Genomic DNA, 27,235 nt, shown 5'->3' on the forward strand with positions numbered 1-27,235 from the left:
ATTCCCGACGGGGTCAGGGATATTCACCTGCCTCGAGATGACTGGGTGTTTGTGTTAATATATTGTGGTAATATATTGTCATCCCTGGCGAACTGCTTCACACAATGTACCAGCTGTAAGAAACAGATTATAACTGCAAGGACATAGCGGACGTACTGACCCATCGGGCCTGTCTATTGAGTGGTCATACAAGCCATCAAATTAAGTGGGAAATGGGTTTTTCATAGTATAATAGTTCGGCACTTTGCATGGCATGTTGCTACCACAATGATGCGTGTGTGGTGGATCTAGCGAACAAAAGAGGGTCACACTCAGATGGAGAAAGGAAGAAAAGAAAATTAGGGCTTAAGATCCCTTCGACTATGTGGTTCTTAAAAATGGACCAAATCTCCGATTTGGGAAGGAAATCGACTGTGCCCCTGCATCAGAACTGCGATGGTAATTGCCTTACGGGGTTTAGGAAAATTAATGGAAACACGAATCTGGATGGCCGGGCAGGGATTTGAATCGCCGTCCTTCAGAATGTGAGACCGGCTTCTTACCACTGCTGTAAGTTTACTACTCTGTTTATCGAGGGAGCCATATAGATTATTACTAGTCTGAAAACTGGAGGATCCAGAGGTGGGGATCCACGTGCATGATTACTAATGACGATAAAAAGAACATATTCTGGCAAAAAGGGCGGAATGCAAGTTGCCGTCTTGTTGCCTTGACATAAATTGTCGGTTTACTCTCCGATGCTGTCTATACTTTCCACCAGACAGGACGCTTTCCATTACTCGCACGCATAAATTTAAATTTGGGTCCTGAGAAAAATAGAACATGTATGTTGGTGCCGGGTTGTTGTGGTCTTGTCTTGACTGCAGATATTTTAATACCTGGTTTTCTCGGGCTGTGGGGTCGTCATGTGTGCAGATCTCGACATAAATTATTACACACGCTATAGAACGGCTGCGTCGACGTAAAAAAAAAAAAAAATATCGGGCCTGCACTATTGATTCTGATTTTCAATTACATGTTTGCAAAGTTTATAGTCTTTCCCGTTTTTGTTCTTTAGATAGGCCAATAAATATTCATTAACAAGTTATCTAAATGTTCCAGCTAGCTCAAAGTTTACGACCGACGAGGGATCGTAATAGTCCGCAGTGGTAGTATTAAAATTTTATACCAACATTTGAATGTAAATACCGATACTGTTAACTTTTATAAATATTCACACTAAAATGCAGTTAATTTCACTTTTTACTTTTCACTTGATAATTTCATTTGACGTTAAATATCACAAATCTTCATTCCAATCAGTATAGAATCTGTCTTCCTTTCCCTTAAATACATTCTAGTCTCTGAAACCACATCTCTGGATGACGAAAATTACGCCGACTTGGCGCAGGTAATACTTTTGTCTAATGGTCGGTACACGCTTTAAAATAACTTATATGGATATGGTGTCTGACATGTCCGAAAGAACAGACACCATTGATGACCTGCAGCCGTCTAGAACGAAATTAGAATTATATATTAATACCTTCAGCTGCTGACGGACGTTGATATACAGGGTGGTCCATTGATCGTGACCGGGCCAAATATCTCAAGAAATAAGCGTCAAACGAAAATACTACAAAGAATGAAACTTGTCTAGCTTGAAGAGGGAAACCAGGTGGTGCTATTGTTGGCCCGCTAGATGGCGCTGCCATATGTCACACGGATATCAACTGCGTTTTTTAAATAGGAACCCCCATTTTTTATTACAAATTCGTGTAGTACGTAAAGAAATATGAATATTTTAGTTGGACCACTTTTTTCGCTTTCTGATAAATGGCGCTGTAATAGTCACAAACATATGGCTCACAATTTTAGATGAACAGTTGGTAACAGGTAGGTTTTGTAAATTAAAATACAAAATGTACGTACGTTTGAACATTTTATTTCGGTTGTTCCAGTGCGATACATGTACCTTTGTGAACTTATCATTTCTGAAAACTCATGCTGTTACAGCGTGATTACCTGTAAATACCACATTAATACAATAAATGCTCAAAATTATGTCCGTCAACCTCAGCGCATTTGGCAATACGTGTAACGACATTCCTCTCAACAGGGAGTAGTTCGCCTTCCGTAATGTTCGCACATGCATTGACAATGCGCTGACGCATGTTGTCAGCCGTTGTCGGTGGATTACTATAGCAAATGTCCTCCAACTTTCCCCACAGAAAGAAATCCGGGGACGTCAGATCCGGTGAACGTGCGGGCCTTGGTACGGTGCTTCGACGACCAATCCACTTGTCATGAAATATGCTATTCAATACCGCTTCAACCGCACGCGAGCTATGTGCCGGACATCCATCATGTTGGAAGTACACCGCCATTCTGTCATGCAGTGAAACATCTTGTAGTAACATCGGTAGAACATTACGTAGGTGCTACGGTCGCAAGTTCGAATCCTGCCTCGGGCATGGGTGTGTGTGATGTCCTTAGGTTAGTTAGGTTTAAGTAGTTCTACGTTCTAGGGGACTGATGACCTCAGATGTTAAGTCCCATAGTGCTCAGAGCCATTTGAACCATTTGAACCATTACGTAGGAAATCAGCATACATTGCACCATTTAGATTGCAATCGATGAAATGGGAGCCAATTATCCTTCCTCCCATAATGCCGCACCATACATTAACCCGCCAAGGTCGCTGATGTTCCACTTGTCGCAGCCATCGTGGATTTTCCGTTGCCCAATAGTGCATATTATGCCGGTTTACGTTACCGCTGTCGGTGAATGACGCTTCGTCGCTAAATAGAACGCGTGCAAAAAATCTGACATCGTCCCGTAATTTCTCTTGTTCCCAGTGGCAGAATTGTACACGATGTTCAAAGTCGTCGCCATGCAATTCCTGGTGCACAGAAATATGGTACGGGTGCAATCGATGTTGATGTAGCATTCTCAACACCGACGTTTTTGAGATTTCCGATTCTCGCGCAATTTGTCTGCTACTGATGTGCGGATTAGCCGCGACAGCAGCTAAAACACCTACTTGGGCATCATCATTTGTTGCAGGTCGTGGCTGACGTTTCACATGTGGCTGAACACTTCCTGTTTCCTTAAATAACGTTACTATCCGGTGAACGGTCCGGAAACTTGGATGATGTCGTCCAGGATAACGAGCTGCATACATAGCACACGCCCGTTCGGCATTTTGATCACAATACCCATACATCAATCAACACGATATCGACCTTTTCCGCAATTGGTAAACGGTCCATTTTAACACGGGTAATGTATCACGAAGCAAATACCGTCCGCACTGGCGGAATGTCACGTGATACCACGTACTTATACGTTTGTGACTATTACAGCGCCATCTATCACAAAGCGAAGAAAGTGGTCCAACTAAAACATTCATATTTCTTTCCGTACTATACGAATATTTAATAAAAATGGGGGTTCCTATTTTGAAAAAAACGCGGTTGATATCCGTTTGACCTATGGCAGCGCCATCTAGTGGGCCAACCATAGCACCATCTGGTTTCCCTCTTCAAGCTAGACAGGTTTCGTTCTTTGTAGTTTTTTCGTTTGACGCTTATTTCTTGAGATATTTGGCCCGGTCCGATCAATGGACCACCCTGTATATCAACGCTCGTCAGCAGCTGAAGGTATTAATACATAATTATAATTTCGTTAAAATAACTTGGTATATTTTCAGTACTTCACTCTGCTTAACACGAAGTAGTGGCAGTCGCAACAGGACAGGAATCGGCATATTAATTGGAATAGTAATGAACTAACAATAATGGTTACGTGCGCATGTAGGCAAAAACAAACTACGCTGTTACAGGTTTGTTCTCTTATAACTTTAAACGTGCGTCCGGCCGTCCTGATTTAGGTTTTCCATGATTTCCCTAAATCGCTTAAGACAAATGCCGGGATGGTTCCTTCGAAAGGGCACGGCCTGTTTCCTTCCCTGTTCTTCCCCAACACGAGCTTGTGCTCCGTCCTAATGACCACGTTGTCGGCGGGACGTTAAACACTAGTCTCCTCTTCCTCCTCCTTCTCCTCCTCCTTCTCTCTTATAACTTAATTCATAATCATTTTACTTACATCTAATTAAAATTTTTACTTAACTATTTCAATTAATGCTAATTAAAAATTATTATGAAAGAAAGAATTACTGAAATATTTCCATAACACTACCGGAAGTGCGAGAGTGGTTCCAAACACAACAAGTGTTAAAGAAAACGAAGATTGGGTTAAACGTCCAGACGACATCGAGGTGATTAGAGACGGAACATAGGCTCGGATTGTTTCAAGGATGGGCAAGGAAATGGGCCATGGCGTTTCGAAGGAACCGTCCCGGCATTTGCGTGGAGCGATTTGCGTAAATCACGGAAAACGTAAATCTAAAAAGGCGGATGCGGAATTAATCTGTCGTGCCGTGCGAGTCCTGTATGCTGCGCCACCTCGCTCGGTACCACGTATGTTACTTCCAGAGACAGCACGCGAGCATATTTTCACAGATGTATCAGAAACAATCGCGTTACCCATGTTTCAAGGGGGGCGAGGGTGAGAGGGGATAGGATGGGCGCTTCTCGGTTGTGCAGAAGATTTAATACATCCGAGCGGTAAGGAGCAAAAACATCGAAGTACAAGATTCACAGTATCAAGAATCCATTTGCCAATGGCGGATAAAATGAAATATCTAAATACGAAAATATGAAAAACTGTGCTAAGGAAAATCAAACATTATCATGACGGTCCTGGAAATGAAATAATGTCTGATCAACCACATTCTAGCTAGTCTCAGTTAAAATCAAACACTGATAGGAGCACTTACCACGTCGACTTGCAGTGGCTGAGTTCAGAGACACAGAGTCTGAACAAAGACAGAGTCGGATAACCAAGAGACGAAAACCTTCGCTCCTCTATTCTCCTGGCGTTCCTGAGAGAGAGAGAGAAAAAAAAAAAAAAGACACCAGCGCCTAAAAACCATAACGGCCAGTTAAAACCTTGGCTAGTCCCCAACCCATCAGATGAGAGAAAATCATCGTTTTCGAAATCCCTTCCCGTCTGATGGTCCCTAGAAAAGTAGAAAAGTGCACCTAAACTCTCAGCGGCCAATTAAAGTTCGTGGACAGCTGCTAGCATATGAAAAGAGAGGAAGTCGTCGTTTCGAGTTACCTCTCTCTTCTCACAATTCTGAAATGTCAGACCATGCCAAACGAACACCAAAAGAGCGCAGTTTATCGCTTTAAGCTTGCAACGTCCTTGTCTAGTGCCAAAGTGGCAGCGCGTTATTGTGTAGGTGGTGTTCTCCAATCATAAAGCCGCCTTTTCAAGCCCATTCTAACGCAAATGGCCACACTACATAGCGCGCGATATGAAAAGGGCAGACCGAAAAAGGTGCCGCGGTGTCGGCAGCTCTGGCATTATTTGTGAAGACGAATATACACTACTGGCCATTAAAATTGCTACACCAAGAAGAAATGCAGATGATAAACGGGTATTCATTGGACAAATACACTCCTGGAAATTGAAATAAGAACACCGAGAATTCATTGTCCCAGGAAGGGGAAACTTTATTGACACATTCCTGGGGTCAGATACATCACATGATCACACTGACAGAACCACAGGCACATAGACACAGGCAACAGAGCATGCACAATGTCGGCACTAGTACAGTGTATATCCACCTTTCGCAGCAATGCAGGCTGCCATTCTCCCATGGAGGCGATCGTAGAGATGCTGGATGTAGTCCTGTGGAACGGCTTGCCATGCCATTTCCACCTGGCGCCTCAGTTGGACCAGCGTTCGTGCTGGACGTGCAGACCGCGTGAGACGACGCTTCATCCAGTCCCAAACATGCTCAATGGGGGACAGATCCGGAGATCTTGCTGGCCAGGGTAGTTGACTTACACCTTCTAGAGCACTTTGGGTGGCACGGGATATATGCGGACGTGCATTGTCCTGTTGGAACAGCAAGTTCCCTTGCCGGTCTAGGAATGGTAGAACGATGGGTTCGATGACGGTTTGGATGTACCGTGCACTATTCAGTGTCCCCTCGACGATCACCAGTGGTGTACGGCCAGTGTAGGAGATCGCTCCCCACACCATGATGCCGGGTGTTGGCCCTGTGTGCCTCGGTCGTATGCAGTCCTGATTGTGGCGCTCACCTGCACGGCGCCAAACACGCATACGACCATCATTGGCACCAAGGCAGAAGCGACTCTCATCGCTGAAGACGACACGTCTCCATTCGTCCCTCCATTCACGCCTGTCGCGACACCACTGGAGGCGGGCTGCACGATGTTGGGGCGTGAGCGGAAGACGGCCTAACGGTGTGCGGGACCGTAGCCCAGCTTCATGGAGACGGTTGCGAATGGTCCTCGCCGATACCCCAGGAGCAACAGTGAAGTGGCGGTGCGGTCCCCTACGGCACTGCGTAGGATCCTACGGTCTTGGCGTGCATCCGTGCGTCGCTGCGGTCCGGTCCCAGGTCGACGGGCATGTGCACCTTCCGCCGACCACTGGCGACAACATCGATGTACTGTGGAGACCTCACGCCCCACGTGTTGAGCAATTCGGCGGTACGTCCACCCGGCCTCCCGCATGCCCACTATACGCCCTCGCTCAAAGTCCGTCAACTGCACATACGGTTCACGTCCACGCTGTCGCGGCATGCTACCAGTGTTAAAGACTGCGATGGAGCTCCGTATGCCACGGCAAACTGGCTGACACTGACGGCGGCGGTGCACAAATGCTGCGCAGCTAGCGCCATTCGACGGCCAACACCGCGGTTCCTGGTGTGTCCGCTGTGCCGTGCGTGTGATCATTGCTTGTACAGCCCTCTCGCAGTGTCCGGAGCAAGTACGGTGGGTCTGACACACCGGTGTCAATGTGTTCTTTTTTCCATTTCCAGGAGTGTATATTATACTAGATCTGACATGGGATTACAAAATGGTTCAAATGGCTCTGAGCACTATGGGACTTAACATCTGTGGTCATCAGTCCCCTAGAACTTAGAACTACTTAAACCTAACCAACCTAAGGACGTCACACACATCCATGCCCGAGGCAGGATTCGAACATGCGACCGTAGCAGTCACACGGTTCCAGACTGTAGAGCCTAGAACCGCATGGCCACACCGGCCGGCATGTGATTACATTTTCACCCAATTTGGTTGCATAGATCCTAAGAAATCAGTACCCAGAACAACCACCTCTGGCCGAAATAACGGCCTTGTACGCCTGGGCATTGAGTCAAACAGAGCTTGGATGGCGTGTACAGGTGCAGCTGCCCATGCAGCTTCAACACGATACCACAGTTCATCAAGAATAGTGACTGGCGTATTGTGACGAGCCAGTTGTTCGGCCACCATTGACCAGACGTTTCCAATTGGTGAGAGATCTGGAGAATGTGCGGGCCAGGGCAGCAGTCTAACATTTTCTGTATCCAGAAATGCCCGTATAGGACTTGCAACATGTGGTCGTGCATTATCCTGCTGAAATGTAGGGTTTCGCAGGGATCGAATGAAGGGTAGACCAACGGGTCGTAACACATCTGAAATGTAACGTCCACTGTTCAAAGTGCTGTCAATGCGAACAAGAGGTGACCGAGACGTGTAACCAATGGCACCCGATACCATCACGCCAGGTGATACGCCAGTATGGTGATGACGAATACACGCTTCCAATGAGCGTTCACCGCGATGTCGCCAAACACGGATGCGACCATCATGATGCTGTAAACAGAACCTGGATTCATCCGAAAAAAATGATGTTTTGCCATACGTGCACCGAGGTTCGTCGTTGAGTTCACCATCGCAGGCGCTCCTGCCTGTGATGCAGCGTCAAGGGTAATTGCAGCCATGGTATCCGAGCTGATAGTCCATGCTGCTGCTAACGTCGTCGAACTGTTCGTGCAGATGGTTGTTGTCTTGCAAACGTCCCTAGCTGTTGACTCTGGGATCGAGACGTGGCGGCCCGTCTGTTACAGCCATGCGGATAAGATGCGTGTCATCTTGACTGCTAGTGATATGAGGCCGTTGGGCCGTATTATCCTCCTGAACCCATCGATTCCATATTCTGCTAACAGTCATTGGATCTCTACCAAAGCGAGCAGCAATGTCGCGATACGATAAACCGCAGTCGCGATAAGCTACAATCCGACCTTTATCGAAGTCGGAAACGTGATGGTACGCATTTCTCCTCCTTACACGAGGCATGACAACAAAGTTTCACCAGGCAACGCAGGTCAACTGTTGTTTGTGTATGAGAAACCGCTTGGAAACTTTCCTCATGTGCCGGCCGGTGTGGCCGAGCGGTTCTAGACGCTTCAGTCTGGAACCGCGAGACCGCTACAGTCGCAGGTTCGAATCCTGCGTCGGGCATGGATGTCTGTGATGTCCTTAGGTTAGTTAGGTTTAAGTAGTTCTGAGTTCTAGGGGACTGATTACCTCAGATGTTAAGTCCCATAGTACTCAGAGCCATTTTTTTCCTCATGTCAGCTCGTTGTAGGTGTCGCCACCTGCGCCAACCTTGTGTGAATGCTCTGAAAAGCTAATCATTTGCATATCAGAGCATCTTCTTGCTGTCGGTTAAATTTCGCGCCTGTAGCACGTTATCTTCGCGATGTAGCAATTTTAATGGCCAGTAGTGTACCATCCCGAACGCACTCTATGCAATGGGAACTCAACAGAAAACCTACTGGCCAGTAATTATGCAAGGCAAAAATACTATTAATACTATTACTTTAATTAAATCGGAACTGCTCATTTGTTTACACATGGAGAGTAAATCCTACTATAGATAAATGGGCGAGATCAAGATGCTAGCTATTCCTTACATCGTAATTGTTTCTGCTGTAAGTGACAGGTGTTAGTCCTTCAATCTAAAAACTGGTGGAATTGATATCGAACTGTGTCGGAAATCAACCTACATGAAACGAGTCAGCAACAGAACTGGCGGACACGTTTCAGCACGAAACCTCGTTCAGTCTATATGAAGAGTCGTTACTGAAACACAGGGTGACCACAGTATGAAATGATGGCCGTCTCGTCCACATGGCTCTAATGATCCATTCAACTTGGTCCACGCTGTTGGTTCGATTCTCGGAGCGCTGCAACAGTTGTGGTCCTACGTGCATTCCCTTTCCTCAGTCTAGACAGTTGTTCCCAACAATTCTTGGACCATTACGCCTAAGTGTAATCAGACATTAGCTGGTATCCCCGTCCTTCCACGCCACCTGCCATCTGCTGCCTCCTTCCCCACATTATCACTAACTTTAGCACCTCCTTAAACTGTAAAATGAAAGACTTTTCTTGGAACATTTTTACTTTTAAAATGATGAAAGATGGGTTATATTTAGTTTGTGTGTGTGTGTGTGTGTGTGTGTGTGTGTGTGTGTGTGTGTGTGTGTTAGAATGAAGCCGGCCGGTGTGGCCGAGCGGTTCTAGGCGCTTCAGTCTGGAACCGCGCGACCGCTACTGTCACAGGTTCGAGTCCTGCCTCGGGCGTGGATGTGTGTGGTGTCCTTAGGTTAGTTAGGTTTAAGTGGTTCTAAGTCCTAGGGGACTGATGACCTCAGATGTTAAGTTCGATAGTGCTCAGAGCCCTTTGAACCATTTGTTAGAATGAATGACGAAGGAATTCGTGGTGCATAGTGGTTGCTATCAACAACTCCTTCTCAGAAAAGCTAACTATACACAGTGAGGACTCACACTTCTTACAAAACATACTTTTCCTGTATTACTCTTCTCCATTGCGACACTTGTTTGGCCTTCAAACTGCAACACCATTTAAAATAAAACAAGTTCAGGTGTGTGCACTGTATTTACCTGTTCGTAAATCACTTCATTGCTGCACTCCTTACTTCTGAACTGGCAGAAACTGACGGCTTCAGGTTTTTAATGCTTTGTGTGTAATCACTCTAGCAATAATAATAATAATAATAATAATAACTCTGTGTACAGCACTGCAGTAGCCCTTATGTAGTTATTGCTGTGTCTTGGTGTCAATTAATTCATTTATCTGTTTCGAAGCGAGAAATGAAGGAATTTCTAGATTGTATGCATTGTATTGTATGTTAACTGGGGACCTAGAAACGGAGAGGCTCCGTCCCCGCCGCAGCCGCAGTGGTCAACAACCCCACGACGACTACCGCAGTCCACTTCACCCCTCCGCCGCCCCACACCGAACCCAGGGTCATTGTGCAGTTCGGCCACCCGTTGGACCCCACAGGGAACGTCTCACACCAGCCCTATGTTTGCGTGGTAGAGTAATGGTGGTGTACGCGTACGTGGAGAACTTGCTTACGCAGCAATCGCCGACATAGTGTAACTGAGGCGGAATAAGGGGGACCAGCCCGCATTCGCCGAGGCAGATGGAAAACCGCCTAAAAACCATCCACAGACTGGCCGGTTCACCGGACCTCGACACAAATCCGCCGAGCGGATTCGTGCCGGGGACCAGGCGCTCCTTCCTGACCGGAAAGCCGTGCGTTAGACCGCACGGCCAATCGGGCGGGCTAATTTCTGGATTCCTACAAATACTATTCACAACCTGGAAAAGACATTTTCTTGAGAATTAAGCATTTGTTAGTGTATATGTCTCACTTTCATCATCAGCGATGTACGGGACAAAGCGCAACATACGTGTGTGTAATGGGCGGGCTACTTGAGAAACCTGTAACATCCACCACCTTAATACTACTAATTGAGAAAAAGCAATTATTGATAACTTACATAATCAATATTACAGTCTTACAAAACTGTGACAATAGTTATGATCTTCTGAAAACAATTTAGTTTCGTGACTGATACAGAACTGAATCGTTTAGTTTTTATCCGTCAGAAAATTTCATTTTACCCCTCAGGGGTAATTAAGATGGCTCTAAGCACTATGGAACTTAACATCTGAGGTCATCAGTCCCCTAGACTAGAACTACTTAAACCTAACTAACGTAAGGACAGCACACACATCCACGCCCGAGGCAGGATTCGAACCTGCGACCGTAGTAACAGCGCGGTTCCGGACTGAAGCGTCTAGAATCGCTCGGCCACAGCGGCCGGCGCAGGGGGTATTTACTCCCAGGTTGGGAACCACTGGTCTAGAGTGACGGCAGCTTTCAGCTATCTCTGACTGTAGTAGGAATATACGCAGGTCTAATTGCTATTGCGCGTTATATAGCGTGTATATGGACTCACGGAGCCAGAAAATAACGTGAGGACAGAACGGAGGAGAATTCTTCTGCGCTTGACAGATGTGTGTAGAATCGCAGCGACTGAGGCGCTCCTGGTGATGACTTATTACCAGGACATACTGAACACAAGAGCCAAATAGAAGAAGTAAACAACGGAGAACATTGCTAGAGACTGGCAAGCAATCTAGGTCAGGCAGAAACAGGGACGAGGTCTTACCAGTTCCTGTCTGATGTCAAGGATGGATTAAAAATGTTCTTTCCGCCGAGGAAGGGAACAGTACACTACCTGACGGGACATGGGGAATACCCCACCTATTTATTAAAAATACGCCAAAGCACCACAGAGTTCTGCGGGTGTGGAGAAACCAGCATCCTCGACCACACCATCGGCGAATGTGCCAATAGATTAATTATTGCGGACCAGGACAGTAACGTAATCGGTAGTAAAAAAAATCTGCAGCGTAGTAAGGAATGAAAAGCTGCGTCTCAAGCTGAACATTGTGAAACCAAAAATGACAGATTGAGAACTGCAAGCCTACATGACCTAAGAAGCCGCACATCGTGATAACGGGAGGCACTAAGGCAGAACTCTTAACCACGACATCCTTCCGGAAGCAGAGAGATAAGTCTCAGAGACTTACTGAGACCACGCCAACCGGCTCTCTCCAAATTTCGACAACTCGTAAAATTAGATTAAAGTTGGCATGACAGCACTGCGCCTGTAATTCTTAAGGTATTCCTTAACTCACCAGGGGTATTTTAGCGTTAACGTGTTTGGCGAAGGAAAGTAAATAGGAGAGAAGAGGAACCGAAATGGAGAGAGAGATGAAGGTACAGAGACATAGAGAGAGAGAGAGAGACAGGAACAGAGAGAAAGAGTAATTGCACGTGAAGGGAAAAAGGTTCGCATACAATTCTTCGCTTTTCTTCATGTTAGTCTATAGCCCACACAGATTACCAGTTCAAACAAGAACTAGTAATACTCTTTATCGTTTGTGAAGACTGGAAACCTAGTCGAGTACATGATGATTGAATTTACTCATTGTTGTTGTTGTTGTTGTTGTTGTAGTCTTCAGTCCAGAGTCTGGTTTGATGCAGCTCTCCATGCTACTCTATCCTGTGCAAGCTTCTTCATCTCCCAGTACCTACTGCAACCTACATCCTTCTGAATCTGCTTAGTCTCCCCCTACGATTTTTACCCTCCACACTGCCCTCCAATACTAAATTGGTGATCCCTTGATGCCCCAGAACATGTCCTACCAACCGATCTCTTCATCTAGTCAAGTTGTGCCACAAAATCCCCTTCTCCCCAGTTATATTCAATACCTCCTCATCAGTTATGTGATCTACCAATCTAATCTTCAGCATTCTTCTGTAGCACCACATTTCGAAAGCTTCTATTTTCTTCTTGTCCAAACTATTTATCGTCCATGTTTCACTTCCATACATGGCTACATTCCTATACAAATACTTTCAGAAACGACTTCCTGACACTTAAATCTATACTCGATGTTAACAAATTTCTCTTCTTCAGAAACGCTTTCCTTTCCATAGCCAGTCTACATTTTATATCCTCTCTACTTCGACCATCATCAGTTATTTTGCTCCCAAAATAGCAAAACTCCTTTACTACTTTAAGTGTCTCATTTCCTAATCTAATTCCCTCAGCATCACCCGATTTAATTCGACTACATTCCAGTATCCTCGATTTGCTTTTGTTGATGTTCATCTTATATCCTCCTTTCAAGACACTCTCCATTCCGTTCAACTGCTCTTCCAAGTCCTTTGCTGCCTCTGGCAGAATTACAATGTCATCGGTGAACCTCAAAGTTTTTATTTCTTCTCCATGGATTTCAATTCCTACTCCGAATTTTTCTTTTGTTTCCTTTACTGCTTGCTCAATATACAGATTGAATAACATCGGGTATAGGCTATTTTCTTTTATGATCTCTTTTAATTGTTAAAAAACATTCAAAAGCCAAGATCGCGCAAAATTCTTTTTTATTCAGGACAACCGTTTTCAACAGTATCAGCTGTCATCTTCAGGTCTTACACATTTTTTGTAATGTAACATGTTCATTCTACGCTGACTCATGCACAAGATGTGAAGCGAATAAAACTCAACACATTATAAACGTTTCTCATCACTAAGATATTTAAAAACACACAGCATCTTATGACATGGCGTTTAGGAGCTCATACTGTGTATTTTTAAATACCTTAGCGATGAAAATCGTATATAATGTGCTGAGTTTTATCCACTTGACATCTTGCGCGTGAGGTCAGGTTTAAATGAATATGTTTTACTACAAAAAATTTTTAAGACCTGAAGATGACAGACAAGACTGTTGAAACCGGTTGTACTGAAGAAAAATATTTTGTGCGATCTTGGTTTTGGTATGATTTTTAACAAATAGAATACATGTGAGTGAAATTAACTTGATACAATAGCTCTTGTTTATGTTCTGTGTTACTGCTGCTCAACATTCTGGGTGACTCGAGTCATGTGCGCAGAATTTTGGACAGCAAACACGTAGAACATTAACAAGAGCTGCGTGGGATGGACACTAAAAAGCTGCACTGATCCTTTAATGGCACAGGGCTCTGTATCGGTCAGAATGTTGGGCAGCAACAACAAAATGTGAAAAAACACAGTAAGGTATAGAAATGAATATGTTCTATTGGTTTATGGACGTCGCAATGCTGGACCACATGCAAAACGAACATGCAAGGGAAAGAAGCGAGTTAAAGCTATGACCAACAAATTAATAGAAATGCGTCTTAGAGGAAATTGGTGCATCAGTGACGACAACTTCACAGAACAAACTGACCCCCGCTATGATGCAAGACTAACAAGGAGACCACCCAGCAATCAAATTTTTGTAATTTTTTGTATTAGTGGTACGTGAAGTTCAGAACTCAAATATCAGTATCACAGAGCAATTCGCAATACCGTCAAAAATTCTCGAGAAAATCGACTGTGAAGTTTTCTGACCAACTCCAGGAACTTTAATTCTCTAACACGAAGGGTGTATTCACACGGGCATCTTGGTTTACTCATTAACTTCGCAGAATGGTACTCGAATAATTAAAGAATGCTGGTTCGAAACTCGCTACGGTTTTCCTTTTTTTATTCTATTTTTTTCGTTCATCTCGAAAACGTACGTTATGCAATATAAAATTCATCTCATGTGTGCTGGTTAACAAATATTTAATCATTATTTCTATGAAAAATGCCCGTCTTTTCGATTCTAATTGCGTACTGCACGCGAAACTCTAGTTTTCATGGCAGATAAAGTCCTTTTTTATTGATATTATACAAAAGATTGTTAACAAAGATCTTTTAAATTGAAAAATCGTAGATATATTAATAATCGTTTATAAAATATCGATAGTTAAGAAGTTACATTTGCCATGAAGTCTCGAATTTTGAATGTGATACGTAATTAAAAACAAGGAGACGTGAATTTTCCATAAAAATAGATTAGATGCATGTTACTTAGCATATATTTGATGTACATTTTTCGAACAAATACTGATTAGATGTGTTTTAATTAGGATATACTTGATGAATTGTATGTTTCAATGATGTAAGTATTAGAAATAAAGGAAAAAACTAAAATCAAAAGAAGTCCTAGTGAGATCGGAATCACACACATGAGTACCAGGCTCCAAAGCTACAGGCTGATCCACGTTGCCTGTCGTATAAAACGGCCTTCATTTCAGGGAATTACAATTCCTCAAGTTCCTCGGAAAACTTCAAAGTTGATTTTCTCCACAATTTTTTGGTTGTTGCCTTGAATTGCTTTGGGACATTGATATTTGAGTTCTGAACATCACGTACCATAAATATAAAAAAAAGTATTTTACCCGCAGCTGGCCTAGCATATCGCTAAATGAAGTTAATTATGCGTATCGCTTTATGTGCCGACTGACCCGGTCGGAATCGTATCGCTTTATATGACGAGTGACCCAGTCGGAATCTTCCGGCGGTTGGTGCAAGCTTTTTTATCTGACGCCATTTCGGCGACATGCTGAACGATAATGATAAAATTACGACGAGTACAGCACACACACTCTACCACGAACGGAAAAAGCTCTAACGTTACCGGGAACCGAACACGGAACTTTATGATCTAGTGTCACCAACGTTAAATGAAATCGAGACACATGGAAAAGAGTAAGTTTACTGTTTATTATTTCAAAGTTAATCGTAGAACTATTAATACATTTATCCCATTGTGAATCAAAACGGTCAGTGGCTCCATGGAAAAGCGTTTGCTGTTGCATAAGGACCCACGATTGTACCCAGATTTGCACCTGTTCGTCCGAAGCAAATCGGCGGCCTCGAATATCTTTCTTCAGGCCACCGAAAACGGGGAAGTCGCATGGGGAGAGAGGGACTGTGTGGAGGATGTCTAACGGCTTCCCAGCAAAACTTCTGTAGCGCAATCGAAAAAACCTTAGTAACATGTGGGCCCACCCGCGAAGAAAAGTGTGGAGCTTCAAGAGAAGTGGGCGAAATTATTGCCAAATATTTGTTGAGAATTTGCGGACACGGGAGGATGGCTCAAAATCGTTCAAATGGCTCTGAGCACTATGGGACTTAACATCTGAGGTCATTAGTCCCCTAGAAGTTAGAACTACTTAAACCTAACTAACCTAAGGACATCACACACATCCATGCCCGAGGCAGGATTCGAACCTGCGACCGTAGCAGTCGCACGGTTCCGGACTGAGCGCCTAGAACCGCATGGCCACAGCGGCCGGCGGGAGGATGGGATAATACAATTGTATTAGTTTGTAAGTGGTGACTTAGTAAGAAAATGTTCTTGTAGGAAAGCAAGATGATCCAATTGTACTGAATCGGGGAAATGACGTTTCGAAAACATAACAAATGCACCACGTGGTTTAAGCTAGATTATTTTGAGAGCAAAACTAAGTGTACAAATACGTGGAGATTTTTCCAGAGGAACCATAACCAAAATCCAGGACAGATTTCTTAACTAAGGGAGGTATAATGAGCCAAAAAATAAAGTACTTGGCGTAGCTGGATAAACTTAATACAACGCCGTTGGGCACCGCAAGAATCGAGAGCCGCGAATCAAACTAGCCGAGCAAGTTACGCAGTACGGCATGGTGACTCAGCGAGAATGCTGCCCTGGCGGTTACTTCATGCTGTCAACGAGCAGGGCAACCAGAGGCGCAATAGTGCCAACACAGCAGAAATACAGACCTACCCCGGCATGGTTGGTGTGCGTACCTCATTCCCAGGTCGCCGTTCTGTTATGACTTGAGTGGAAGAAACCAGTGCTGTAACAAAACAAGCACTGACTAGGCCCATGCAAAAACTCCTCATTTTCAGTTAGAGGCATCTCAGTCTGTCTACCTCAGAACGCATGTTTTTACTGGCGACCCACGAGCGCTTCTTGTCTGAACCGACATCACCGCTACCTAATCTATACTGAATAATACTCTGAGGTGACATAAGTCGTTAGATAATGATAATGCACATATAAAGACGGCAGTAGTACCGCATATACAAGGTATAAAAGGGTAGTGCTTTGGCGGGGCTGTCACTTCTAGTCACGTGATTCCTGTGAAAACGTTTCCACGTGGTTACGGCCGCTCGACGGGCCGCTCTCCAATGAGAATGACACGCTGCGTTCTGTTATCTAGGAACTCTTCAATCCAATCACACAATTGGTCTGACAGTCCATATGCTCTTACTTTATTCATTAAACGACTGTGGGGAACTGTATCGAACGCCTTGAGGAACTCAAGAAGCGCGGCATGTACCTGGGAACCCGTGTCTATGGCCCTCGTGGACAAATAGCGCGAGCTGGGTTTCACACGTTCCGCTTTTTCGAAACCCATGCAGATTTCTACAGAGTAGATTTCTAGTCTCCAGAAAAGTCATTATACACGAACATAATAGTGTAATAACCGCAGAAACCAGTGCAGGATGTACGACGAACGTACGCTTCAGGACAGAGCGGCGAAAGTTTCGCATTAATGGGCTATGGCAGCAGACGACTGACGTCAGTCCCTTTGCTAACAGCACGACATTGACTGCAGGGTCTCTCCTGGGCTCGTGACTATATCGACTGGACCTGGACGTGCGGAAAACCGTGGCCTGGTCAGATGACTCCCGATTTCACTTGGTAAGAGCTGACGGTAGGGTTCGAGTGTAGGGCATACCCCACAAAGCCATGGACACAAGTTGTCAACAAATCACTGGCAAGCTGGTGGTGACTCCATAACGGCATGGGCCGTGTTTACATGAAACCGATCATTGACTGGAAGTGGTTATGTTCGCCTACTTGGAGACCATTTGCAGCCATTCATGGACTTCATGTTCCCAAACAACTATTTAATTTTTATAGATGATAATGCACAGGGCCACAGTTGTTTACGATTGGCTTGAAAATTCTGGACAATTCGAGCGAATGTGTGGCCACCCAGGTGGCACGACGTGAATCCTATCGAACATTTATGGAACATAATCGAGAGATCAGTTTGTGCGCAAAATCCTGCATCGGCAACACTTTCACAGTTACGGACGGTTATAGTGACACCACGGCTCAATTTTTCTGCAAGGACTTCCAACGACTTGTTCAGTCCATGCCCCACATCCAGCTGCTGCACTACGCCGGTCAAAAGGAGGTCCGACACGATAGTAGGAAGTATCACATGACTTTTGTCACCTCCGCGTGAACATATGGTTTGTTAACACTGTTTCACTGATGTCCCATCGGTCGTCTAGCAGGCACGCACTCACTACATAAGTGCTCTTCCGTGCCCCTGATTCGTGGTTCACTGACGTCAAGACCACGATCTGCCATCACCACCACACACAAAAATGGCTGGCCAACCCTATAATTTCAGTTACTATTTCCATCTCAAATAAATACTACTATCCATTAAAATTGCTACAACAAGAAGAAATACAGATGATAAACGGGTATCCATTGGACAGATATATTATACTAGAACTGACATGTGATTACATTTTCACGCAGTTTGGGTGTATAGATCCTGAGAAATCAGTACCCAGAACAACCACCTCTGGCCGTAATAACGGCCATCACACGCCTGAGCATTGAGTCAAACAGAGCTTGGATGGCGTGTACAGGTACAGCTGCCCATGGAGCTTCAACATGATACCACAGTTCATCAAGAGTAGTGACTCGCGTATTGTGCCGAGCCAGTTGCTCGGCCACCATTGACCGGACGTTTTCAATTGGTAAGAGATCTGGAGAATGTGCTGGCCAGGGCAGCAGGCGAACATTTTCTGTATCCAGAAAGGCCCGTACAGGACCTGCAACATGTGGTCGTGCATTATCCTGCTGAAATGTAGGGTTTCGCAGGGTAGAGCCACGGGTCGTAAAACATCTGAAATGTAACGTCCACTGTTCAAAGTGCCGTCAATGCGAACAAGAGGTGACCGAGACGTGTAACCAATGGCACCCCATACCATCACGCCAGGTGATAACGCCAGTATGGCGATGACGAATACACGCTTCCAATGTGCGTTCACAGCGATGTCGCCAAACACGGATGCAATCATCATGATGCTGCAAACAGAACCTGGATTCATCCGAAAGAATGACGTTTTGCCCTTCATGTAACCAGGTTCGTCGTTGAGTACACCATCGCAGGCGCTCCTGTCTGTGATGCAGCGTCAAGGTAACTGCAGCCATGGTCTCCGAGCTGCAAACGTCGTCGAACTGTTCGTGCAGATGGTTGTCTTGCAAACGTCCTCATCTGTTGACACAGGGATCGAGACGTGGCTGCACGATCCGTTACAGCCATGCGGATAAGATGCCTGTCATCTCGACTGCTAGTGATATGAGGCCGTTGGGATCCAGCACGGCGTTCCGTACTACCCTCCTGAACCCATCGATTCCATATTCTGCTAACAGTCATTGGATCTCGACCAACGTGAGCAGCAATGTCGCTATATGATAAACCGCAATCGCGACAGGCTACATACAATCCGACCTTTATCAAAGTCGGAAATGTGATGGTACGCATTTCTCCTCCTTACACGAGCCATCACAACAACGTTTCACCAGTCAACGCCGGTCAACTGCTGTTTGTGTATGAGAACCCGGATGGAAACTTTCCTCATGTCAGCACGTTGTAGGTGTCGCCACCGGCGCCAAACTTGTCTGAATGCTCTGAAAAGATAATCATTTGCATATCACAGCATCTTCTTCTTGTCGGTTAAATTTCGCGTTTGTAGCACGTCATCTTCGTGGTGTAGCAATTTTAATGGCCAGTAGTGTAGCAGGCACGCACTCACTACCACTCACTACTAAGTGCTCTGCCATGCCTGATTGGTGGTTCACCGACATCAAGACGTCCATCTGCCATCACCACCACACACAACAACGGCTGGCCAACCCTTTAATTTCAGTTAGTATTTCCATCTGAAATAGATACTAAATGTAAAATATGACGGTCGCCAGTCATAAGCATGTTACTTGTGTAATGTACTGAAATATTTTAACGAAATCTTTTCTTTTATTATCGCAAAGTTACTTGAAAAATAAGATAGTTGTCATCAAGAGTCTTACTTCCTAGCTTTCTAGAGACCAAAAAAAGATCATTTAGAATACATTTGAACTCTGATGGCAAGACGAATTTAATAATTGCAATTTGAAAGGCTGCGTCACCAAGTAGACTTTTCATATTTCGTCATTAGTACCACTAGGTACTTTGTTAAATAAAGGACATATTAACATTCTGGTTTCACACGATAACATTTATTGTTAATGCAGTTAATCAAAAATCGATCATTTTTAAAATAACACAGGAAATAAATAACTGAATGTTTCTAAGCAACATTAATTACAGAAACACTACTTAGGATCAACAAGCGATATTTTTCAAAAATTCAGTATTCAAGCACTTTCACTGGTATGACTGATACTCCCTATACAATTCTAAATACGAAAAGACATGAAAATTCTCGACTTATAGCAGATGAGCAGTCGTAATTTGTGGTGGAGACAATGATACACTCTTTTTTCACGTCTCCTTAAATGTGAAAATTGTGGCTCGCCGTGATTCCACCCAGAGCCACTGTTCTTGACGCACTAGTTGCTCAATTACTTCGCCGCAATTAATGTTCGGAAATTCTTGCATCCCCTATAAACATTTTGCTGAAACTACTTACAACTGTGCAAATTATTGCCACACTACTTCCTTGACCTTCTTATAATAGTTTTGTCGCACAATAATGAATCATTTTATTTTTGTACTTGAGAACATCCACTGCATGACTTCGCTGTCTACAATCCAGTCCCACTTTGTTTCCAGTTCTGTTCTACCCTCAGCCGCTAAATGGGCCGCTAAACGGACATAATTTTGTAGTATACAGAATCTATGGTCATCATGTTATTGTATTAAAAAAATTGCACCCAGTTTAAGAAAATGACTAAACTATTTATTTTCTGTATATAGAGTGAAATCGGGTTTTAACTGCAGAATAAAGAATCCGAGGAAAGTGAGTTACATTCTAAAGATTGACCAACAGGCTGTTAAGTAGTTGGTCATAGTGTTCGGTATCATCAGTGTAGTTTACTTGTTCTGAATTATTGAATAGGCTATAAACCAAGCACATATTATTATACATTTGAGTCAGAAATGAATAACAATGAAGTTGTATTAAAATCGAGTCAGAGCTCTAAATCTCACCTTGTTTACTTGTGTCTGAGCTCTATCCTCCGACAATGATTTCGATTGACTTAACTAAATTTGGGACCCCTAATGAAGTGCACGGCGGAGTGGGCTGGAAGCTTCCACATTATCCTATACGAGCTTCTGCTCCGTCTTTAACCGCCCCATCGTCGATTCTAATGGACTTTCCTTTTAACTACCGCTTTGTCCATTTCAGAAAAACGCATGACACTGACCACCAGAGAGAGTTGCCAACGTACAACTTTACGGTGCGTTTGCTTGAAACTCTGGGTAAATTAGTTAAATCACTCTTGCCAATAGTCATTCTGCTTATAAAAATTTACCATTCTGTATTACCTGCTTACCAATGCCTCTTCCTATTTTAGATTAGAATTAAAGGCGTTTGGAATTTCTCAGTATCTAAATGCTACCAGGCTTAACCTACACGGAAGTCACTTCGTGTCGAAACTCTAAGAATGGCTGATCGAAACTTTTTGAACACGGATTTGTTCAAGACACCAAGATGCTATTGGCTTCAATATGAATGTGTCGAACTCACCAGAATGCCGAAATATGAAATTGCCGCCTGGTAAACACCATGAACGAGAGAAACTACGGTAGTGGTCTTCCCTTGCTGTCAGCAGTCGACTGCATCCATTACCCATCTTCCCCATTACTCTCCAGTGACATTTTTTTCCCACACAACGTCCTTCTGCCACTTTTCGCAGTTTGGGCTACTAATCAACGAGTTATGGCGGGCTAGATTACGGAAGCCATAAAAGCGTTTCAGGGCGCAGAGTAGTTAGTTTTTAGTGGGGCAGGAAGAGGGGAAGGGGGCGACGACATCCGCTCCTAGCCTCCAGCAGCGATAAGCCCTCAGCCATCCGCGGTTTACGGCCAATCAGAGGGCGCAATCAGCAGGTAGGGGGCTCACGCTTCTCATACGTCATCAAGAGGCGCTCACGGAATGATGCGTGTCTGTAGCCCATCCGAGCCCGACAGAACCTACATGCTCGGACATTCGTCACACGAGGAGCGCCTTATCTAGCAGGGAATGAGTTGTAACGCACATCCCCAAATGAATACTTCTGTGTGCGGCAAAAGCAAGAGCTCATATTATAAAAAGTTCCCGTTACACACATTGAGAAGTTGTAGAAGGGACTGGATGAAAACAATTATGAAAAGGTCTTAAACATGCCGTAACCATACTATAGAAAGAAACAACAAAATCATATTTTACAGTCAGCCAAAAATACAAATGAATTGTTTATTAACATAAAAGTTTTCTGGGTGTGGTAGCGCGTCATATCGTAAATAAATATCAATGATGAAACTTTTATCCATTATGGATGTGAAGCACGGCGACTGTGATGAATAAAAGTTTCCAGAAATTATATCAAATGGTACGTATTTATTGCATATATATAGGGGTCGTGTGGCTGAAGCGAAATGTAAAATCTAAACATGCAGTAACATAAACAATTCTCGTCACATTAAGTGCTTATCTGTTCCGTTTTCACGTCTTGCCACAGCTACACGAATCCCACAACGCTGCTAACATGCAGTAAATATGTACCACCTGATGATGGATCGCTAGGTGATTCGAAGCAGGTAAGGGAAAATAAAAATTGAATATCAAAACAAGAGGCGACTCGCTGCAGTAATTTCTGGCAAACTTTATCATTGATGAAACCAACGTTTCGGCCATAGTTACAGTGGCCTTCTCCTAAATATACTACTGTGTTTTGTTGTTCAGAGTCTATTATATTGTGTCATGACTGCTCTACTGAGCATGATGTTACGTCACAATTTTAATAAGCATCGTTATAATTGGTCTCTTGTGGCGGAAGGAGTGGGAAACTTTATTGTAATAGGTCTCCTGTGGTGGAGGAAGAGGGATCCATTGTTGTTTGTTCCCCCTCACTGTCTGTGCTATGATTCGTAGTTATCAGCGAATGGGGTGTGGACCCTTCTTCAAGCTGGACGTAGGCCGTGAGACAGCAATTACTCGCCGGTAATGGTTTATTATCACGGAACTAGTTTCCAGTCTAAGCCAAATTCAGACCGTAGTATACATCATCATCATTAGTGTTCTGTCCAAAGACAAGTTTATACATGATAACTCTCCACGCTCTCCTGCCTTGTGCCATCCTCTTCAGGTCCACTTCCGCTTCCCCTTACGTCGTCTACCATCTTGTATCTCCTCCTTCCTCTCAATCTCCTCTGACAAACTAATCCGTCCAAAGCGTCTGTTGGCAAGCACCCCTGTCTCAGCAAAGCCCCATCCAGTTCTTCATCCTTTCTCTTACAACCTGCAGCAGTTTTCTCCTCTCGCTAATCCTTTCGAACACTGTTTCGTTACTCAATCTTTCCCTCGAGCTTATCCTCTCCATTCTCCTCCACGTCCATATCTCAAATCCTTCTAGCGTTTTTTCATCCTCTCGTCTCAGTACATATGTTTCTGCCCCATAGAGTGCCATCCTCCAGACAACTCAGCTGCCAAGCCTTTTCCTCAGGCCTTCATCTAGAAGTTTAATAACAAGATGTGTGGTTTGATAATGCGCTGGCCGAGCGGTTCTAGGCGCTAGAGTCTGGAAAGGCGCTACCGCTACGGTCGCAGGTTCGAATCCTGCCTCGGGCATGGATGTGTGTGATGTCCTTAGGTTAGTTAGGTTTAAGTAGCTCTAAGTTCTAGGGGATTGATGACCTCAACAGTTAAGTCCCATGCTCAGATCCATTTGAACCATGTTTGAGAATGCGCGTGTCAGCCCGAAACCGGCAACCATTGTAGCACACTTTTATTTATCAGCGCAACTGAACCGGACGAAATAAACAATGATATAATTTCCTTAGTACTGAACAGCCGCGGACGTACCATCCCGTGGCAACATATCTCTAATAAGCAAGTTTACCTAGTTTGCCACATAACAATCTCCTCTTTCTACTGAATTCCTCATTCGCTACAGCAGTGCGACTTTTTTCCTCCTAATGACGTCTCCAGTCTTCCGTGTTCGTACTTCAAAGATACACTACTGGCCATTAAAATAGCTACACCACGAAAATAACGTACTACAGACGCGAAATTTAACCGACAGGAAGAAGATGCTGTGATATGCAAATGATTAGCTTTTCAGAGCATTCACACCTACAACGTGCTAACATGAGGATAGATACCAACCGATTTCTCATACACAAACAGCAGTTGACCGGCGTTGTCTGGTGAAACATTGTTGTGACGCCTCGTGTAAGGAGGAGAAATGCGTATCATCACGTTTCCGACTTTGATAAAGGTCGGACTGTAGCCTATCGTGATTGCGGTTTATCGTATCGCGACATTGCTGCTCGCGTTGGTCGAGATCCAAAGACTGTTAGCAGAATATGGAATCGGTGGGTTTTGGAGGGTAATAAGGAACACCGTGCTGGATCCCAACGGCCTCATATCACTAGCAGTCAAGATGGTCTCGATCCGTGAGTCAATAGATGGGGACATTTGCAAGACAACAGCCAGCTGCACGAACAGTTCGACGACGTTTGTAGCAGCATGGACTATGAGCTCGGAGACCATGGCTGCTGTTACCCTTGACGCTGCATCATAGACAGGAGCGCCTGCGATGGTGTATTCAACGGCGAACCTGGGTGCACGAATGGCAAAACGTCATTTTTTCGGATGAATCCAGGTTCTGTTTACAGCATCATGATGGTCGCATCCGTGTTTGGCAACATCGCGGTGAACGCACATTGGAAGCGTGAATTCGTCAACGCCATACTGGCGTATCACCCGGGGTGATGGTATGGGGTGCCATTGGTTACACGTCTCGGTCACCTCTTGTTCGCATTGACAGTACTTTGAACAGTGGACGTTACATTTCAGATGTGTTCCGACGCGTGGCTCTATCCTTCATTCGATCCCTGCGAAACCCTACATTTCAGCAGGACAATGCACGACCGCATGTTGCAGGTCCTGTACAGGCCTTTCTGGATACAGAAAATGTTCGACTGCTGCCCTGGCCAGCACATTCTCCAGATCTCTCACCAATTGAAAACGTCTGGTCAATGGTGGCCGACCAACTGGCTCGTCACAATACGCGAGTCACTGCTCTTGACCAAGCTGCATAGGTATAGCTCTGTTTGACTCAATGCCCAGGCGTACCAAGGCCGATATTACGGCCAGAAGTGGTTGCTCTGGGTACTGATTTCTCAGGATCTATGCACCCAAATTGCGTGAAAATGTAATCACATATCAGTTCTAGTATAATATATTTGTCCAATGAATACCCGTTTATCATTTGCATTTCTTTTCGGTGTAGCAATTTTAATGGCCAGTTGTGTATTTGTATGCTCTTATGTGGCTAGCAATAACTTGACCTGTCTTAATACTTGCCAGTCTACTTCTTGCGCCGATCACCATACTTTGTTTTTGCCGTATTGATTCTCATGCCATATTCCACACAAGCTACATTCATATGTTTTCGCATTGTATTTAGAGTTCGTTCACTTCCTACCACTAATAGCTTCTTATGCAAAGTTTACATTGTTTTCCTAAATTGTTTACGGTTCATAGAACCAGCTTATACTTATGGAAAGATCATAATAATGTAGTTTTTGCCCATTCCGTTGTGTAATGTAGTAACTCAGAGACAGACATTTAATATTTAGAGAAGAACCCACAAAGAAAATTCGAAGATTATAGGATTATATGTTTCTTATCGCAAGACACAAACTCTTCTTGATTTTTTGGGCCATATCTTTTTCAGATCGACCTTACCGTCCCAACAGGTCCTTATATTAAATATACATCTGAAATATTTTAGCAATAACAGCAATGATTTGAAAATTAGGTTAAGGTTCTTTTGTCACTTCTGTAAGCTTTTATTTTTTTTGCCTTGATTCCTAAGTTTTTTCTAATAGTGCTTGCGCCTGGTCTGGCTGGGAGGTTCTACCTCCACAAGCATAATATTTTACGCAGATAGTCTAAACGTAACTAAACCACTTCAACTGCTTTCATGGGGCGAAAAAGTGCTTAGGTTTTATCCGATTTACTACCCTCACACATATATTACTCGCGTGTAAATCAGGCACACTTATTAACGATGGCAAGTTTAACGAGCACCAGAAAGACGTGAAGGGCTTATTTCAATAGTGGTACAAGTATATATACGTGAGTATTTCTGGTATCTCAACTGCAGATTTTTCAGCGCTCATTTAACTTTAGGACTCTGTATCTCAGAAGGAACAAAAATGGACTTGCACCACTATTGAAACAAGCTCTTCATTTGTAGCTCTGCTTTATTGATTATGCTAAAGCCTTTGACTGTATCGACCACAACAAATTACGGGAAGTACTCAAACACATGGAAGCAACAGATAGTCTCATACACCTCACAGGGAATTTATACTCTGACCAAGAATCTATAGTGCAGACCCAATACGGAGCAGCTAAATGGGCCAAGATTCAGAAAGGAGTACGACAAGGCTGTATATTGTCACCTTATTTAGTAAATCTGTGTGCAGAGCACATTACAAAAGCCGCCAAGTTAGATGAAAAAGACATTGCAATTAAAATATCTGAGATAAATATAAATAACCTTAGATATTCAGATGATACCATGTGGTCGTTTCTCCGCTTGCCTTTCAGAAGAATCGAAAACACGGCTGCCTTGCACCTCCCTGGATTCTCCACCTCCGCTAGATTTAAAATTACATAGCAAGTAAACCACAATTTGGACTTATATACAGACTGTATTAATAAATTTCAAATGTTCTGTGACATACTTTCCAACCTAGTATATAGTAATGTGTGCTTTCCCTCAGCTTGAGCTATTACGTAAAAAAATTTTATAATATTAGTGTGGGCATGGAAATGAAACATCAGTGACACGTCTCAGTAATTACTTAGGAGGTACTGAATCGTATCGGGGAAAAAGCAAATTTACGGCATATTTTGACTAACAGAAGGAGTCTGTTGGTAACACTTATCCTGAGGCATGAAGGAATCATCAGTTTGGTATTGTATGAAAGTGTCAGCGGTTAAAATTGTAGAGGCAGACCAAGGGATGAATACAGCAAGTAGCTTCAAATGGATGTACGTTGCAATCATCTGGAGATGAAGAGAAAAAATAGCTCTGAGCACTATGGGACTCAACATCTGAGGTCATCAGTCCCCTAGAACTCAGAACTACTAAAACCTAACTAACCTAAGGACATCACAGACATCCATGTCCAAAGCAGGATTCGAACCTGCGACCGTAGCAGTCGCGCGGTTCCGCACTGAAGAGCCTAGAACCGCTCGGCCATCGCGGCTGGCGGAGGTGAAGAGACTTGTGCAGGACAGAGTGCCTTGTGGAGCTACATCAAACCAGTCTT

This window comes from Schistocerca serialis, chromosome 2 (assembly GCF_023864345.2).
Source record: "Schistocerca serialis cubense isolate TAMUIC-IGC-003099 chromosome 2, iqSchSeri2.2, whole genome shotgun sequence".
Lineage (NCBI taxonomy): Eukaryota > Metazoa > Arthropoda > Insecta > Orthoptera > Acrididae > Schistocerca > Schistocerca serialis.